Source organism: Ursus arctos, unplaced genomic scaffold (assembly GCF_023065955.2).
Source record: "Ursus arctos isolate Adak ecotype North America unplaced genomic scaffold, UrsArc2.0 scaffold_36, whole genome shotgun sequence".
In the NCBI taxonomy this organism is placed as follows: domain Eukaryota; kingdom Metazoa; phylum Chordata; class Mammalia; order Carnivora; family Ursidae; genus Ursus; species Ursus arctos.
In genome coordinates, this window is record NW_026623050.1 from 12,830,863 (window position 1) to 12,851,037 (window position 20,175).

The following is a 20,175-nucleotide window of genomic DNA, read 5'->3' on the forward strand; positions in this document are numbered from 1 at the left end:
TTTCTGTGCTTCCTTAGAAGTAATGTTGCTTTTTAGTTTACTATCATGGCAAGGTGTGAGAACCAGGAATTTGGTCTTTTCTTCATAACAGCCTTTATTTCATAGAGCAGGGAACCAATGTGGGAATTCTGCCAGTTACTAGGGAAATAAAGATAGATGACAGAGAGATAGAGAGATGATAGATGATAGATTTCTACTATACATACTCAAACTAGGGAAATAACCACAGATATTTTTGTGGTACCATTTGGATATACACGGAGATAGATTCTGGCCAAGACACTTTCTATCATCTAATATCTATAAGCCACACATTTATCAGTGGCCATGGTGGTAAATGGGAAAGTGGGGTGGTTAAGTACTAGTTTTGTTTTGAATTCAGTACACAATAGCCTCCAGAAAACCTGAAAGTTTTCCTTTTCTCAGTGCACACACCCTGCTAAATGGCCACATCATAAACACTTAGAGGAAGAATTACATCATACACTTGTGTCCATACTGCAAAGGGATCAGACTCCTTCTTAATTAAGTAACTCTGAGTCTGCAAACTGCGTAAGGAGTTGTGAATCACCACTATGGCCGCCTGACCTGAGTACAGTTTCTTCCAACTGGACCTAGAATTTATCTGTTTACATAAGTAGAGGCTGCCCCTCTATTTCATTCACAGAATTTGCTCCCTTGATCAACTGATTACTCACTAATATTCAATCCTAAGAGTCAAAACACTCTACGTTCAACTCAGTTAATAACTTATGAAAATGTGACCACCTGTGGTGAAGTGCTACCACCTTCTACCAATTATTCTTACAATAACTGGCAAACCTAGTCACATACTGGCATGTCCGTGATCATCTCTGGCCTTGACAGAACAGGCTCTAAAAAACCCTTCATGGAGGCTGATATTTTTTCCTTTTTAATGTCCGTATGAAGGGAATGTTCATTGGCTTTCCCAGAGTTAGGAGGTGGCTGAACAGATTACACATAATAGCTCTATTCCCAACATTTCCACCTCCTTGGGTTTTCAAAAACTTTCCTCTATAGTCTGTTTGGGAAATGCCATCAGCTCTCTTCCCTGTAGCTCACATTTAAGGCCAGGCCCACAGTCACATGCCTTGAGCCAATATAAATCACAAATTCCACATGAGTCATACACAAATAAAATAGGTTTAAGTCAACTTTTCATTCTGCTATCTTTGGACCAATACCCTTAGAAACCATTTCCATACATGTTCCTTCAGTTCTTATAGATACACATTGGCAAGATTCTGCAGTATTTCAGTGTCTATGCTATTTCCTTCTTGGATGGACCACATATCTCACTGGGACTCTGCTGGAACATGTCTATTTATGGGTATTGAGGCAATAATATATGTTGAGTGTGGGTCCTGAAGACAATCTGAATCGCCTTATGAAAGATTATTCCTATTTGAAGTCCTTGAAAAATTTCTCTGTTAGGGAAGTCTGATTCTCTTATTGAGAGGGAAACAGATCTGACTCCACAAGTAAGGAAGATTTTCTAGTAACTTCAGTTAAAAATTCTCAACCATGCTTGGGTATGCCCAAATTTGTCCCCATCCCAAGTGTTGGGATCCCACTATATCCTGTTTATCTTAATTTAGCCTAAGAGACTTGGCAAGATTGAGATTAAATTATATTACAACAATGTAATTTGTACAGCCAGGTTCTGGATTTGACCCTTGGCCATGTCTGGTTTGCAGCTAAAACTGATAAGGGAATCCTTTAGCAAAAACTAGAAGCTTTCTGATTCTCCACCCATGACCTGAATTGGGAGTACAGGCTTTAAATTTAATGTTTTCTTGTGATCTCTCCATAGGAGTCACAAAGTTACCTAAACTAACATTCTTCATCACCATTGTCAGTGAAACAGGAAAACAGCATCACTTCCTTTGATTGCTCCATGCCTTGCTATCCACTAGCACATCATCATCCACCAACACATGTTATTACCTGACTAATTATGATGCCACTCCATCCCCAAAGTGCCTCTATTCCCTATGTGACAGTGTCCTCAGAAAAGAGATGACTCCTAAGGAGCAGCTGCACCAAGTTTCCCACATCATCAAATAGCCCTTCAGTGTCCAACATGTGGCACTGGAATCAAAGAGCTACCAGAATAACGGGCTATCTGGGAGCTTGGACAATTAGGATATCAGTGCCAATCATTATGAATTAGAGATTCGAAGTCCTTTCTTCCTACATACTGGTACAACCCAAAAGAATTGTATTGTAATTCCAATAACAACTGCAGGACAGAGATTGGGTGTCTAACTTTAATTCATGCAAGATAACACAGAATCAGATATTTCTTATAAAGAGTCTATGGTTTTAAGTTAATATATACAACATATCTAAGGATTTTACATTTTATACTAAAAAGATGTTAAATTCACCTTTTCCTGATGTATTAAAGTTTCCGAACTGTTGCCAAAGTCTGAAAACATGCGAAGACAAAAAGATGTTAAATTCACTAAAAAGATGTTAAATTCACCTTTTCCTGATGTATTAAAGTTTCCGAACTGTCGCCAAAGTCTGAAAACACGTGAAGACAATGGAGGACTGGCTAAAACCTTGTGAGATGGGTTTTTGACTCCTAGCTCATTTCCTACCCCACCTCTCAGGTTTAAAATAGGGTCTGAGAAGAAATGTAATACAGTGGAAGGAATCCGTGGGACCCTGTAGGCAAGAAGTCAGGAACTGAGGGGAAGTTGATGTGGCTAGACTAAGGCAACATCATTTCCTTCGGACCATGCTCCTTGGAGTCCCCTGTGTTTTCCCAGTAAAAGAACATCAACATTTGACATTCAACATACAGCGAACCCCATTAACAATGCACTAGCACATAAGACTATGCCTATCTTCCCCTTAATAAGCCTGAGGGGGCAAAAGCAGCAGGTAACAAGTAGAATAAGGGTGTATCCAGAAGGAACAAGGAAATCTAAGATAGCCCTCTTCCCAACTACACACTTCCACGCCAAAACTGCAGCTAAAACAGTTTGTTGTTATTTTTTAGTGGGGGTTGGTGAAAAGTTATTAATCATATAAAGAAGTAAAGCTTTTTATATTTATATATTTTTATATAATATATTTTTATTTATAGATAATTCTTTGTGTTTTTAATACCTCAAAAATGTAACTACTAATTACTTGACAGTAACCAGAAACCCTAATGTGACAGTTCTCAAAGTATGGTCCCTCCACCCTCTCCAGAAGCATCAGAATCACTTGGAAAGTTGTTAGAAATACAAATTCTCAGAGTCACTCCAGACCTGCTGAATGAGAGAGTCTAGGGTAAGGCCTTCAAACCTGGTTTGCTTAGTCCTCTGGGAGATTTTAATTAAACTAGAATCTGAGAACCAATGCTATAGCGGGATTTGCTTTTGATTTCATCCAGGTATGCAGAAGAAAAGTCAGCAGAACTTGTTCATTAGGCAGTGATAGAGACCTTCAAGGTTCACCATGTTCAATAAACCAGTAAGATATTGCTGCTTGCTGATATTTCAATGCGGCAAATTTATAGATTTTTTAAAAAAATTAAACTTTAGTTTTAATAGCCTTAAGTGTTTTCTTTTGCTATTAGTCCTGTTTTGTTTGCTCTGTCTTTTCTTCAGTAACTGCTCTCTAATCTAATATTTTTCTGTATCTTTTGATATTTTTCTCATTCTGATAATCTCTTCCTTGTCAAGACATGTCTGTCTTTGATTTTTCTAATACTACTTGTCAGCATAAATTAAACCATTTTTAGTGTAAATTCAACTATTATTTTATGATCCCAATTATTATAAGAATCATTTTGTGGCAATCAGCTTCTTTATTTTTGAATATGAAGTTCTCTTTTGATTTGGGAATGAAAACTTCATTTGTTTGCCTGTATTAATTTTAGTATAAATCTTTGAGTTCTTCCTGGGTTATATTTCTACCAGAAATGAAGTTCTTATACATAAATTTTTCTCCCCCTCATTCATACTGTGTAAATATTCTGGTCAGATATTATTCTGTTTGTTCATATTTCCAATTACCTTATAATCTCTGAAAGCGAGGTCTCTTTGGATGTAGCTTTGAAACCCTACTTCATAGCTCACTAATGGCAAAGAGCAGTTCTGGAGTTTGATACATGGTATGATAACCTATCTGATGTTACAAAAGTCACATCAGAGCAGAGAGAGGCCTGAGAAATGTGGATGACGGCATGCTTGAGAGAGGCTGGCAGCATGATGAAGCTGCCTGCTACATCTGTGCTGATGTCAGGTGGGCTAAATGGATTTGGCAGGGGCACCCAAGTCACCTGCTACACCTTGTAAGAGCTGTCTCACACATAGCACTGCAAGAAGGAAAACAACCAACCTCCCTGTAATCAGAGGAAAGGAGCGTTTTGGAGCAGAGCATGAGGAGAATCAATGCCTGTACACTTGGCTCACTAATACCCCAGGTGCAAGTTCGAGTGCAATCCATAAGCCAGAAGCAGCAGCAACAGCAGATTAAAGGCACCAGGTGCTGTTTCCAACAGTTTATTACATCATTCTAGAAGCTAGATTGTGAATTTCCAAAGTCAATCAACTGCTTCTAATTCATCTTTATCTACCCTCCATTGAGCACTGGACTGGGTAACTATTTTCATCAAGCTCAAAGAGCCACTGCTATATTTTTTTACCCCACAGCAGTCATAGTAAATTTACCTATGACTTGGAAGGATATTTTCTCACCTGTGAAGTACTATACAAATACGAAAGATTTTTTTTCTTATCCGGGTGTAAGTCAACTAAATAAATGTAAACTGTTTTAGAGGAACAATCATGTAACTCTGTTATCTTTGGCAAAGGTAAAACTAATTATATAATAATTACATAGCAAACATCACCACAACACACACACACACACACACACACACACACACACACACACACACACACACCTTTTGTCTTCCTGGATGGCAGCAGATATAGAATCTGTTAGCTCACATCTGTGAAAACACCTACCATGATGATTCACATAGAATAGATACTTAGATATTCAGGAATTTCTCCACTGAAAGTGGAAGGTCATCCACAGTTGCCACTTTCCATATTCAATGACTTAATGCTTCTCCTCCACTAGGAATCCCTGTTTATCCTCACATTTTAGTCTATGATGTGGGCACTATTTTCTCACCCAACAATCACAGATAATCAATTCTTCATCTTTATTCTGCTATTATTATTTTCTGATTATATACCTCCTTGTTTTCTTCTGTATTGACTTTTCAGTTTTTCCTCAGTTTTCTTTCTGGCCTCAAACTTTGAGATAATGTTTTCCTTTCCCTCATACCTCACTATCATACTACAGTGTCCCTTCTCTGCTTACAAAGAAAAAAAAAACTTCCTATCTTTTTTTTCCAATTTAATGCCTGTTTATCACCACCTTACAAATACCTGGTTGAGGGGAATATTCCTTTTCCTGCTTCTAGCGTAGGTATGTTTCTTTTTTAATGCTTCATGATATGCATCAACATTTTGACAATAACCCCAGAGATTTCTACTGCATTGTTTGTAATATGTAAAATAGTACATTTTACATTTTAAACACAGTGTAAATCCTGCCTGCAATACCTCTCTGAAATTTTGTATAAGTCACAGATCCCTTCACCTCTACCGAGCATGCACTTTCAAACTTTCCTTACTGCACTAGTGTCCTAATTTTGTTACAAATACTTAGGCAGATTTATTTTCAGGTGGAAGTGAACTAAATCTGAAAGTGGAGGGGAGACCTTCTTATCTAATTAAAAATGTTGTATGGTATTTCAGACATCCTATATTGAGTTCAGACATTTTCTCTTAATTTTAAACAAGGATTACTTTTTCAATGTTGATTACAAAAATAGGATTATAAAATAAAATGGAAATAAAGTATGCCATCGCCTATCAAATAACACACTGAATTTTACTTTCTATGCTTCTTTTTATTATTTTTCTGTATGCATTCATCCTGGTAATCTCGATGTAAATATCAATTTCTAATTTGTTTTCATTTCATATTTTATCCAAGAACATTTATCTACATGGCTACGTCACCTTTAAAATTGTCATTAAATAATGGTATGCTATTTCAGCAAGTACATATATCATTAGCTAATGATTTAATCATTCTTTAAATTTTGGTATTTTCTAATATTTATGAATATAAATATGAAATAATGATGTAATAAGAAAAATAAGCATCAACACAGACGTTTAAAGTAAGGCATAATTAAATACATATTCCATACTTATGAGTTTTGCATAGTTTTCAAAACCTTCCCAGTACTTACAGAAAGACTAAAGTACAGCTTTAAGTAAGTGATGAATGTCACAGAAAGGTGGCCTCTTCTTTCCGGTGTACATTTAATCTGCGTTATAATCTCTAGTGAGTCTACATTTTTCTGATTCTTGGGCCCTATCCCAAAGCTGTCCTTACATTTTTACCTCTGTATAACTCAATTTGGCAATTCACTGCTCATTTCATTATTCAATTCTCTACAGAGAAAAACATAATAATGATGTCATGGCCCAATTCTGATCCAGACTAGGGCTCCTAGTTTACTTAGAGCTGTCCTCTTCATACCTACCTGTACATTATGCTGCCAAAAGGCACTGGCCTCATCCCCAGAATTAGATCTGCCCTTTGCTTGAGAAAAGGCTAATGTTTAAAGTCTTTTAAGCCACTTGAAGACTTCATGGGTATTCAGGAGACTACAGAGTCCACTGTGGGTACAGCTACAATGAAATGGAAAGAAAAGTGGCTGACCTGGGTCCAAAATTCTCTCCTATTTTATTTGTAGAATGGAGAGAATAGTGACAAGTTTCCACACAGAATCTGCACTGCACTGTAATCATAGGGTTTTCTGGAAATAATAAGAGCTGATCCAGAAGTGCCTTGGAGAGAGGCCACCAATTCATAACAGCCAAATTCAGGATACACTGGCAAATTTCAAGCCAATGGTAGACAGGCCTTCTCACTGACAGCTTTACCTTTCATATGCAATACTCTTCAACTCCATCAGACTGCTGGCCTGTGCCAAGCACACCGCCTGCATGCAAACGTTGGTGCCGTTGCTTAAGCTGAGCACACAGCCTGTCATGTTCCCACTCTTGCCCAGGCAGGATGACGCGCTATTTTTATTTCAAGACTTGGCTCAAATTCAGCAGTTTCCCTGAAGCCTTCCCTCTTGCCTGAATCAAAATGTATTTTACCTCCCTTTATGGTTCTCCATCACGTTGTGTCTATTCCCGTTAGAGCTTATATTTTATCCTGTCTTTAGAATGGTTTTCTGCTTCCCTACCGATTTCCTCAGGCAAATGGTGTCTCCTAGGTATGTATTTATTCTCCATATCTCTACTATTAGGTACATAGAATTTTCTTTAAAAATTTTTGATAAAATTTGAAGGACAGAATAAAAATAATTATTTCAGTATACACAAGACAATAGCACAAGGATTTTTTTTGGTTCATCATGAGTCCTTGGAAAAAGCTAGAATGTTTTGCTTTTTCTGGAAAATTGACTTTGTATAAAGATAATTTTCAAGAAAGGTAATGCTATCATTCTAATCTAATCTTTATTAAAATACATCTGTATAGTGCTTCAGTGTTTTTTTGTTTGTTTTTTAAAGATTTTATGTATTTATTTGAGGGAGAGAGTGCAAGTGTGGTACGGGGGAACAAAAGAGGCAGAGAGAAAGAGAGAGAGAGGCAGAGAGAAGCAGACGCCCCACTGAGTGCGGGGCCCAACCAAGGATGTGGGGCTCCATCTCATGACCCTGAGGGTCATGACGTGAGCCAAAATCAAGAGTCAGACGCTTAACTGACTGAGCCACCCAGGCGCCCCTCTTTATAGTGCTTTGGTGTTTTCAAAACATGTTCACTTGGTTTATATCACATGATCCTCACAGCAACTCTGCAAGTTATGAAGCTCATTATCTTGTACGTGTCAGACTCATTAGTAAGCACTCTGCTTCCATTTTTACAATGATCCTTCTAAGCACCCTGTAAGGAAAGTGTGATCATACTCATTTCAGAGTTGTAAAAGTAGGTTAAGGGATGCCCAACTCATACAGCTATGTAAGATGAACACACTGAGACTTTAACCCAGATTTGTCATACCAAAACCCCTGCCCCTAACCTTAGGTGTAAGTAACTTGCCTAAGAGCCCACAACCCTGACTATTCATTGCGCTCTATTGTGTGCACTTTACATCCTTTAGAAAAGCAAGAACCTTTAAAAATCACTTTATGGGTAAGAAGAGAAAGCATTTCTTCCATTCCTAGAAATCATTCTCTCTCACAAATGGTGCCTCATATCCCGAATTACAATTGCACTACTGTACCAAAACAATGGCATTTTCGAAATACTTCTAGCTTTCAGACATTCCCAGGGTAAGATGTGGAGTATGGTAATACAAACCTAGAATTTTAACAAAACTTACATTTATATGCGAATCCTGCTGTTGTCCACGATTATTTATCTGACCAGGCTTCACTTAGGTTTGATTTTAAATAATTTTAAGATCTATCTATAGATCTATTATACAAAATGACAAGATTGCAGACACAGTCAAAGTAAGGAAAAAGCAATAGTTACATTATAATAAAATTTTAGAAATAAAGTACTACTCCTATTTCCAGTGATAAACTAACAAATTAAATTATTGAAAACGCTTTTCTGTCCGAAACATTTAATGGCAAAAAGATAGTTTATTCATATTGTATTGGCAAAGCAGTAAGTACTCAGCAGTTTATGTGATATCAAATTTTGAAATTAATTCATTTACTTGCTATTAACATGGTTACTGTTATTCTATATTCTATACAAAATAGGAAACTTAAGTTTAACAATTCACTAATCATTGTTAAATTGTGAGTTCTCTTATCTTTCTCCATAGATAAAATACTTAGTATCTGGGTTTTTTTCTGCTAGGAATTAATTGTAGAGTTGACTAGACATAGTGCCCTATGCCTGAAAACTTAAATACAGCAAACATGTGAGTATAAAAAGTATATCAGTCAACCTCTCCAACAGAACAAAATATAAACTTTATTTTGAACCTCAAGATCTTTCATGAATATTTTTTCAGGTATCCTACACCAAAAATTACATAGGTCCATGGGATAATATTTTTTCTCTTATTTATTCAACTATTCATTCATCAGTGCACTCATTAAACTATCAATCATTTTATAACTATTATGTGGTCATTTTATGACTATTATGTGGAATAGTTATGGGGATGAAAAAGCAACGAAGGTTAGCTCCTCAAGGGGGATCACATGATGCTTCCTGAAGGGTAGCACCCTCAGCAGATGAGCTAACACACACGACACACTTCATAGAGGAAGAAAACTGAGAAATGTGCTTGTGTTAGCCTTTGCTCTAGGTAAGATTTAAAGAAGTCTCCCTTGAAAATGCTGTTCAAATGCAGTTATGTAGATTTAGGAAATACATTTACAGAACCTATGCAATCCTATAAAGCCCAGGCTAGAGATTTAGTTTTAAATAATCCCCAATTGTGGTTTATACTATGTTCTTGTAAGGGGTAAACACAAATCCTCTCTCCGGCCACACACACACACACACTCACACACACACACAGAGACACACTAACAAATAATGTTTTAAAAGTATGAACCTAAAACCAAACACTAGGCATAGAAGTACATAAGTACTGTGAGCATGATTCAGCATAAAGAACAGGGAATCATAACCTCTCAATACTGAAGATATTAGAATCATCAGATTCAGAATATAAAGAAATCATTTTAATATTTCTAACAAGATACAAAAGGAATTTCAGGAATAATGAAGGCACAAGGGACTATCAGAGTTGACCAAACACATTTGAAAAAAAGAAGTTAATAGGATAGTAATGTGACAAATGGGTTAAGCACCAGATTGGACATATTTAAGAGAATTTATGAACCAGAACATAGAGTTGAATAAATTGCTCACAGTGTAGCCCAGAGATATGAAAAGATAGAAAATATAAAAATGAGATAAGAAACATGTAGGAAAGGCTGAGAAGTCTGAAAATATTAAGTCCAAATTGCTGTATCAGGGAAATGTGCAATGAACATTTGAAGAAATATGGCTGAGAATTGAAAAGACAACAGTTCTTAGATTGAGGAAGCTAAAAAAAAAACTGTCAATGCAGAAACATAATAGTGAAACTGCAGAAAATCAAAGATAAAGAGTTCTTAAAAGTAGCCATGAATTAAAAACAGAATACCTACAAAGGAAAGACAAGTTAGTTGATGTCAAGTTATTTAATTTTCTCTATTGGACCTCACTGCAGAGGGTTAAGTTATGGTTATATAATGAAACTTTATTATCATTTCCTCTTTCAAGAGTCTTTTTAAAAATAAATCACTTATTTCTTTTTATTCCCATTTCCATTCTCATTCTCCTACCCTGTATTCTATATGCTATAAAATTAACACAAGGGAAAGTAAGTAAATATGGATGATCTAAGGATTTCTGCTCTGCTTCCTTACCTACAATTTCTGCATAGCCATGACCTTCCCACCACATCTCCTCTCTCCTCCTCCACCAAAGAGAATAATAGCCTGTTCTCACTGAGAAAGGGCTAGCCAGAGGAAAGGAGCCAACTACCAACCATGTTATATCCAAATTCATTTTCATTCAAGAATGCTATAGTAGTTTCAACTTACTTTGTTTTTTTTTTTTAAGATTTGATTTTTTTATGTAAGAGAGAGAGTGTGTGCACAAGTGGGGGGAGGGGCAGAAGGAGAAGCAGACTTAACACTGAGCAGGGAGCCTGATGCAGGGATCAATCCCAGGACCCTGAGATCATGACCTGAGCCTAAGGCAGATGCTTAATTGACTGAGCCACCCAGGTACCTCTAACCTACTTTGTTTTTGATCCACTTTATAATAAATGAGAAAGAACTCTTTCCCAAACTTGGCCTGAGATAGAATACTTTTGCTTTATATAATTCATGACCTCCATCTAGGAAGTAATTTAGGATTTCTCATTAAAGATTTGAATAATTCTTTTTTTTTTAAAGATTTTATTTATTTATTTGACAGAGAGAGACAGCCAGCGAGAGAGGGAACACAAGCAGGGGGAGTAGGAGAGGAAGAAGCAGGCTCCCAGCGGAGAAGCCTGATGTGGGGCTCGATCCCAGAACGCTGGGATCACACCCTGAGCCGAAGGCAGATGCTTAAGGACTGTGCCACCCAGGCACCCCTGAATAATTCTTTGATAGCCATAAATGAAATTAAGAAATTCTGGGAAGCCAAGGTTGCCATCTACCTGAGTAAAGATCCTAAAAATATTTTAACAGAAACATATTTTTAAATCTGTCATATCAATTATGTACCAAATTTTCCTTCATATAAAATGTCTCTTCCAGTATAGAAAGCTTTGAATAGTCATTTTTAAGCGGCCTCTTCTCTCATGAAAAGTGCAAAAACACTTCGACATGTGCTCATGATCAATTTGTTTGATAAGTCTGATTTAACAGGAACAGCAAATCTAAGCAACAAAAATTATTTTTTAGGGTAATTGGTATGTGACTGCTATACTAATTTAATTTAAGGACATATATATTGTTACTTGTTCTATGCCTGAAATGACTTTGGAATATGGCAGGTCCAAAGGCAAACAAGCAAACTTTGTATTCAGGAAGCTTATGGAATGGTGTGGTATACAACATCTTAACAGATCTTTGGTTTCACTTTCTCAACTAAGAGCCAGACTTATGGAGGATACTAAGAAGTAGAGAAGTATATCTGAAAGACACTTTATGTCCTCAGGCCCACTGCTGAAAAGCTGAATACATTATCCCTTTTGACCTCAGTGGCAGGCCACGTTTAAACATTTCTCTCTTGCTTTCATGTTCTTTGACCTATCCCTGTATACTCTATTTCCAGCCACCCAGGAAAAGCTATAAAATTTATGTATGATCCCAAAAGAAGAGAGAATTTAATTACCTGATGTGTTATTCTCAAAAGATTCATCAAAAAAGCTTGTAGCCTCTTGTTATTTCCTTTTTGGTCCACTCCAGAACCAAAGTATTAAATGCCGGTTAATTATTTTGCTGGTTCGGGACCTCAGGTGTTTTTGGCATATATTTTTTAACTGTATCCCTAAGTGAAAATGGAAACACAGATACTGACTCAACTTAGGCAGAGGGAGAACCAATACAAGGCCAGCTAAGATGTGGTCTTCCATTCTGAATTCTCTCCCCAAACAAAGAAGAGTTTTTATTAAGTTTATCTTCCATGATACAATAAGTTAATACCACCACCTTCACTATTTGCATCCAATTTAAAAAAAAAAAAAAAAGGACAGCTCTTTATTTAGAAGGCTTAGATGCAATTTTTGGCTCCTCATGATTTTTCACAGCCTCTCAAAGAGGCAATATTTTCCAGTGCTAGAGGAACTCATAACTTAAACTGCCTGGTCCTTTCAAATTCAACTTGACAGAGTCACTGTGAAAATAAAGTCTATATTTCACATAATATTTACAATACACCTACTCAGGCATTACAATTATAAAATCCAAACTATTTTACTTAAAAGAAAACCAGTTCTAAGCACACAGAGCTGTCCAATATCTCATGTCATTAAACATAGGTGAGTATAAAATTCGTTTCAAGACTTTCCAGGATTGGAAGAAAAGGAGTATCTGAGTAAGCTAAAGTAAATATGTCCTATAACTTAAATACTTGATTTGATATATTTTAAAGGATTAAATTTTTTGAAACATTACTTTAAAAGAATGTGCTTTGTACCCTATAAGAGAAATCCTTATACAACATATACACATACAGTATGAATTTAATAGTCATTCTATTATTACAGTATTTAAAATTGTATCCTGATTCTTATTTATCTGCTGGCAAACTTGCTATCATTGTAATTAAAACTAATATGACAATTCAAGATGATTCAACAGAATGAGCAGAGTCTGTTGTTATTAAAATAATTAGATTGGACTCTATTTTATAATTTCTCTTACTGCATGATTATGCAGTATTTCTTGAGTACACAAAGCAACATACCAAAACAATAAAGTTTACAGTGTTCAGTTATATTTAACTCAGGATTTACCATCAAATAATACTAATAAAATGTTTATCAAACACCAGAAAGGAACTGAAAACAAGATGAGGTCACACATAAAATCTCAATTATTACCAAATAATTTCAACCATGTTGACTGTGCTCTCCATTAAAAATTTATTTAAATAAGAAACCAATAACAAAACTGCAACTAACTCACATATACTTGAAAACTTTAAAAGATAACGTTCAAAATAATTCATTCATCAAAGAAATCATAATAGGAATTAGGAAATATTTGGTACTGAACAGTATTTAAAGCTTGATGTATTAAACTAATGAAAAAAATTATTGAATACCTAGAGTAGAAAAGAACTAAAAATTAATGAACCTAGGATCCATGTCAAGAAGGAAATAGATATAGAATAAACTGATTAAAAGTGAGAGCAGGGGCGCCTAGGTGGTTCTTTGTAATGAGAGCACCTGAAATCCACTCTCTTAGCAAATTTCCAGTATTAATACAGTATTAATTATAGTCATTATGCTGTATATTACATCTCTGGACTTATTCATCCTGTGTAACTTCAACTTTGAACTTTTGGCCAAGTTCTTATTTCTTCCAACTCCCTGGCCCTGTCAGAACCCTACTTCTACTCTCTGCTATGTATTAGACTTTTTTAGATTCCACATAAAATGAGATCATGTAGTGTTTTTTTCTTGTTGTATCTGCTTATTTCACTTGACATAATTATCTCCTGACTGTAACAATCATTTCACTATGAATATCAAATCATCATGTTGTATACCTTGAATATACATAATTTTTTAACTATATGCAATTTTTATTTCAAAATGAAATAAAGAAGTGGCCTTATGGAAATTTGCTTCTGACCAAAATGAAGTAACTCCCTCATGAAACTATGAAAGAAATAAAGACAGAAAAGAAGAAAGAAAGGGAAGGAAGGAAATACCTAAAAAACACTTCACTGGAAACAAATGAAGTGGGTCTGACCATTGTGATTGCTTACTGTTTTGAGACGTTCCAGGCTGCAGCACAAGGAGGAGGAATCCAGGTAGAGCTGGAAGATTATATGACCTGAGGAGATGAAGCTGAGATCTGGGGAGAACTGGAGGCCACCGAAGTTCACAGAATATAACATCAGAGAAAAGAGATCTAAAAAGAAAACTCTATAGAGTCCCCTGCAGAGAAGTCCCCTCAAATAATCAACAAAATACTAATCAGTCCATGTGTGTAGGGAAACTACTTAAGGCTAGGAGAAAAACCACCCAACTAGATTCAAGGTAACAGTGTCTGGTACTCACACTGGGCTAAGTACGGCACCTATGTTTACTTTCCATACTGGATAACCAAAGATTCATGGGGCAGTAGGTAATGCAAACAGAAGAGTCCTGTCTCAGCAGTGAGAAATAATTATCTGTAGAACACGAAATGCTCCAGTCCCGCCCCCCAAAATAAAAATAAGACTCAAAAGAAAACAACAACAACAAACTTCTTCCAGAGAACTTAACTGCATCCCAGAACAAAGTTCAAGAAGATTCATAAAAATACAAAAATACTCAGAACCCAGCAAGGTAAAATTCATTATGTCTAGAATCCAATCAAAGGTTACTCACAAGTTATGCCAGAGAGGCAAACAAACATAACCCATAATAAGGAGAATAATCAACAAATCGAAACCAATCAGGAAATGAAGCAGATATTAAATTTAGTAAAGAAGGACATTTAAAAAGTTACTATAATGGTATTAAATATGTTCAAAAACTTAGAGACATCAAAGACATTTAAAAAGACCCAAATAAAACTTCAAGAGGTGAAAACGACAATGTTTAAGATGAAAAATCCACTGGATATAATTAATGGTAGATTAGACACTGCATAAATAAAGGTTAATAAACTTTAAAGTATAGTATAGGAACTATCCAATATGAAACACACAGAGAAAAACCAACTAATAAAAAGAAGAATGTCAGTGAGTTAGTTGTGAGACAACTTCAAACAACCTAAAGTGCAATTAAGTAGAGTCCACAAGGTAGAAAAGAGAGGGAAAGAGGTATTTGAAGAAATAGTGGCCAAAATTTTTCAAAATTTTATGCAACATTCATATCTACAGACCTAAACTCTAAGAGACCATGAAGAAAACTAAAGTAAAGCACATAATAAAACTTCTCAGAACCAATTAGAAAGAGGAAATCTTAAAAACAGCCTAAAGGGGGGATAAAAGACACATTATGTACACAGGACGAAGATAAAGATGACATCAGAATTCTCATCAAAAATAATTCAAGAATTGGATAGTTCCTATACAAAATACCACAAGCATTTTTCACTATTTTGATAGCACTTGCATGAAATGTGTAGATTGCTTTGGTAGTGTAGAAATTTTAACAATATTTGTTCTTCCAATCCATGAGCATGGAATGTTTTTCCATTTCTTTGTGTCATCTGAATTTGTTTTTTCAGCGTTCTATAGTTTTCAGAATATAGATCTTTTACCCCTTTGGTTAGGTTTATTCCTATGTGTCTTATTGTTTTTGGTGCAATTGTAAATGCACTGACTCCTTGATTTCTCTTTCTGCTTTTTCATATCTATACATTGATTTTATATCTTGCAATTTTGCTGAATTTGTGCATCAGTTCTAGCAATATTTTGTGGAGTCCTCTGGGTTTTCTACACAGATTATCAAGTCATCAGCAAATAATGAAAATTTGACTTCTCCCTTGCTGATTTAGATGCCTTTTATTCCTTTTTGTTTTCTGATTGCTGAGGCGAGGATTCCAGTACTTTGTTAAATAACAATGGTAAGAGTAGACCCTTTCTTGTTCTTGACCATAGAGGAAAAGCTCTCAGGTTTTCCCTGCTGAGGATGATTATGGGTCTTTCTTACATAGTCTTTATGATGTTGAGGTATGTTCCCTCTATTCCTACTTTGTTGAAGGTTTTTACCAAGAATGGAAGCTGTATTTATCAAATGTTTTTTCTGCATCTATTGAGAGGATCATGTGGTTCTTATACTTTCTTTTCTTAAAGTGGTGTATCACATTGAGTGATTTGTGAATACTGAACAACCCAAAATGTACTTCCTTTAAATGTGCTTGAACCTAAGTGACTATTGACTTAAAATAGACTGTTATATACACATACATATATATACATATAATGTGTGTGTGTGTGTATATATATATATATATATATATATATATATATATATATATAATATCTTTGCATATACACACACCCATACCTCATGATAACCACAAACCAAATACCTAAAATAGACACACGGAATATAAAGAGAAAGGAATACAGATATAAAACTAAGGAAAGTCACCAGATCACAGGGAAGAGAGCAAGAAAGGAAGAAAGAAACAGAAGAGAACTGCAAGAACCAGAAATCAGTCAACAAAATGTCAATAAGGACATACCGGTCAATAATGACTTTAATGTAAACAGACTAAATGCTCCAATCAAAAGACACAAGGTAGCTGAATGAATAATTTTTTTAAAAATGTAACATGAGAAAAAGAAGGGCATTACATAATGATTAAGGGATCAATTCAACAAGCAGATATAACAATTGTAAATTTTGCTCCCAACATAGCAGCACCAAAATACAGAAATCAAATATTAACAAACACAAAAAAAGAAATTGGCAGTGATACAATAATAGTAGGGGACTTTAACTTACATCAATGAATAAATCAACCAGAGAGAATACCAAAAAGGAAACATTAGCCCTAAGTGACACTTTAGACCAGATGGATTTAATGGATATATCCAGAGCATTCCACCCACAAACAGTAGAATACAAATTCTTTTTAAGTACACAAGGAACATTCTCCAGGATAGATTATGTATTAGGCTACAAAGCAAGTCTCAATCAACTTAAGAAGACTGAAATCCTATTAAGTATCTCTTCTGACTATGATATGAAACTGGAAAGCAACTGTAAGTTGAAAACTGAAAAATACATAAACATATGGAGGCTAAACAACATGCTACTAAACAACCAATGAGTCAGTGAAGGAAACAGGAAATCAAAAACACCCTTAGACAAATAAAAAATGAAACCAATGGTTCAAAATCTATGGACACAGAAAAAGAGTAAAGTTGATAGAAATAAAGGCTATCTAAGGCAAAAAGAAAACTCTCAAATAAATAATGTAAACTTACACTTACAGAAACTAGAAAGAGAGGAGCAAAGTGCAAAATTAGTAGAAGGAAGGAAATAATAAAGATTAGAGTTGAAAAAAATTGAATAGAGTCTCAGAAAATAAAATATTAATGAACCGAAAAGATAGTTTTTTGAAGAGAAAAACAAACTTGATAAACCTTTAGCTAGACTCCTCAAGAAAAGAAGAGAGCCCAAATAAATAAAATCAGGAATGAAGAGGAAAAGTTACAATTGATACCATTAAAATAAAAGGAATCATAAAAGCCTGCTAAGAAATATTATATGCCAACAAATGGGACAACCTAGAGCATATGGATACATTTCTAGAAACATACAATCTTCCAAGACTAAATCAATAAGAAATAAGAAATTTTAAAAGACCGATTACTAGTAATGAAAGTAGTAATTAAACTCTCAATAAACAAAAGTACACAACCAGACAGCTTCATAAGCGAATTCTACTGGACATTCAAAGAAGAGTTAATGCCTATCCTTCTCAAACTATTCCAAAAAAATTTGAAGAGGAAGTAATGCTTCCAAACTCATTCTATGAGGACAATATTACCATGACACCAAAACTGGACAGACGCCAGGAAAAAAGGAAATTACAGGCCAATATCCATAAGAAACATTGATACAAAAATTCCCAACAAAATACTGGCAAATCAAATTCAACAACATATTGGATAATATATAATAATAAATGGAAAGATATACTATGCTCATGAGGTAGAAGAATTAAAACGTCCAAACTACCCAAAACAATCTACAGATTAAATGCAATACCTATCAAAATACGAACGCATTTTTCACAGAACTAGAACAAATAATCCTAAAATATGTATGGAAACACAGAAGCAATGAAGAGTCAAAATAGTCTTGAGAAAGAACAAAGCTGGAGGTATCATGATTCCTGATTTCAAACTATAATATAAATCTACAGTAATCAAAACAATATGATACTGACACATAAATAAATACACAAATTAAATGAACAGAACAGAGTCTAGAAATAAATCCATGTTTATACAATTAAACTCTGGCAAAGGAGGCAAAAATATACAATGAGGAAAAGACAGTCTATTTAATAAATGGTGTTAGAAAAACTGGGTAACAACATGCAAGAGAATAAAACTGGGCCACCTTCTGATACCATACACAAAAATAAACTCAAATGCATTGGACTTAAATATGCCACTAGAAACAATAAAACTCCTAAAAGAAAACATAGGCAATAGGTTCTTGGATATTGCTCTTAGCAATAATCTTTTGGCTATGTCTCCTCAGCCAAAGGCAACAAAAGCAAAAATAAACAAATGAAACTATATCAAACTAAAAAGCTTTGCACAGCAAAGGAAACCATCAACAAAATGAAAAGACAACCTAACTGGATGGGAGAAAGATTTACAAATGAAATTAACAACAATAGGTTAATATCCAAAATATATAAAGAACTCACACAACTCAATATATATAAAACAAACAAACAGACAATCCAGCTAAAAAATGAACAGGAGACCTGAACAGACCTTTCTCCAAGGAAGACATACAGATGGTCAACAAGCACATGGAAAGATTATAACATCACCAATCATTGGGGAAATGCCAATCAAAATCACAATGAGATATCACCTCACAACTCTCATAATAGCTATTATCAAAAAGACAAGAAATAGGGGTGCCTGGGTGGCTCAGTCAGTTAAGCCAAGTTAAACTAAGCTAAACTAAACTAAGTTAAGGTAAGTCAGGTCATAGTTTCAGGGTCTTAGGATCAAGCCTAGCATCTGGCTCCCTGCTCAGTGGGGAGTCTATTTTTCCCTCTCCCTCTGCTACTTTGTCTGCTTGTGCTCAATCAAGCTTGCTCTCTTTCTCTCTCAAATAAATAAATAAAATCTTAAAAAAAAAAAAAGACAAGTAATAACAAGTGTTAGGTAAGGATGTGGAAAAAAGGGAACCCTCACGCAGTTGTTGGGAATGCACAATGGTGCAAGCTCAAAGGAAAACAGTGTAGAGATTCTTCAAAAAATTAAAAACAGAACTACTACATAATCAAGCAATTCCACTTATGGATATTTATCTGAAAAAAAAATAAAACCACTAATTTAAAAAGATATGTGCACCCTTATGCTCACTGAAGCATTATTTACACTAGCCAAGATATAGAAGCAACTTAAGTGTCCATCCATAGATGAATAAATAAAGAAAATGTTTGTTTGTCTGTATGTGAAAGAGCCAGAGAGACAGAGAGAGATTATTCATCCATAAAAAAAAAAATGCAATCTTGCCATTTGCAACAAAGATGGACCTGCAGGGTTTTAATACTAAGTAAAATAAGTCTGACAGAGAAAGGCAAATACCCTATGATTTCATTTATATACAGAACCTAAGACAAACAAATGAACAAATAAAAACAGGAACATTCAGATATACAGGAAACAAACTATTGGTTAGCAGAAAGGGGAGAGGTTGATAAGCAGGCAGAATAGGTACAGGGGATTAAGAGGCACAAATTTCCAATTATAAAATAAATAAATCATGGGTATGTAATGCAAAGCACACAGAATGTAGTTAATAATATTGTAAAAACTTTATATGGTGAGAGATGGTTGCTAGTTTTATCATGGTTATCACTTCATAAAGTATATAAATGTTGAATCACTATGTGTTGCACCTGAAACCAGTATAATATAATAGTATAAAAAAGAGAGAGAGAACACATTCCTAAAAAACCAATGAGTCAACAAAGAAATCAAGGGGGGGAAAAACCTTCAGACAAATGAAAATGAAACACAATATACCAAAACTCCTGGAATGAAGCAAGAACAGTTCTAACAGAAAAATTTACAGAAACAAATGCCTATATTAAGAGGGGCGCCTGGGTGGCACAGCGGTTAAGCGTCTGCCTTCGGCTCAGGGCGTGGTCCCGGCGT